Source organism: Trypanosoma rangeli, assembly GCF_003719475.1.
Source record: "Trypanosoma rangeli strain AM80 chromosome Unknown Tra_15.4_contig_00021, whole genome shotgun sequence".
NCBI lineage: Eukaryota > Euglenozoa > Kinetoplastea > Trypanosomatida > Trypanosomatidae > Trypanosoma > Trypanosoma rangeli.
In genome coordinates this window covers 69,470-70,081 of record NW_021705766.1, presented here as the reverse complement: position 1 = coordinate 70,081, position 612 = coordinate 69,470, and positions in this window count along the sequence as shown.

Below are 612 nucleotides of genomic sequence, written 5' to 3'. Positions count from 1 at the left end.
GGAGATGGAGATGGAGGACTACTGGGAAGGCACGCCGGTCCATGGCCAGGACGGGGTGAACCCGCGCGAGGACAAAACTTCCCACCGCAAGCATGAGACTTGTTATGGGGGGGGGGGGGAGAGGTGGCTGCGCGGGTGCCGTGGACGAACTGGTTTAGCGCCGTTACGTGGGAGCCAACGAATTCCCTCTGCCATGCTCTTTTGTGTTTTTTTTTCTTTGTTCGCCTATTCCCACAACCACTACTATCGTCGGTTTTTATTTTTTTTTCTCCCGCAATGGCTGCGGCAATAGCACAACCCGCTGGACGACGGCAAGGTCGGGGTGAGAGGAAGAGGAAGTGAGAGACCACGCAGTTGGAGTGTCAACGTTTCCACCTTTTTCCCTCTTGCTTTTTTCTGTGCCTTGGGTCTAAAACAAAATGTAGAAAGAGAGGCAGGGCAATTTAGGCTGCGAAGAAGGCAACGGTCCTGGTTTCTTCTTGTCTGTTTCGTTCCGTTCCCACACTGACGCGGTTGTGCATTCCAAACCGCGGTGGAGGAAACGTGGTGTGACGGACGAAGCGGCGAGGAACACAGCCAAGGCTGGAAACCCCAATGATTTGTCGTTTTTGG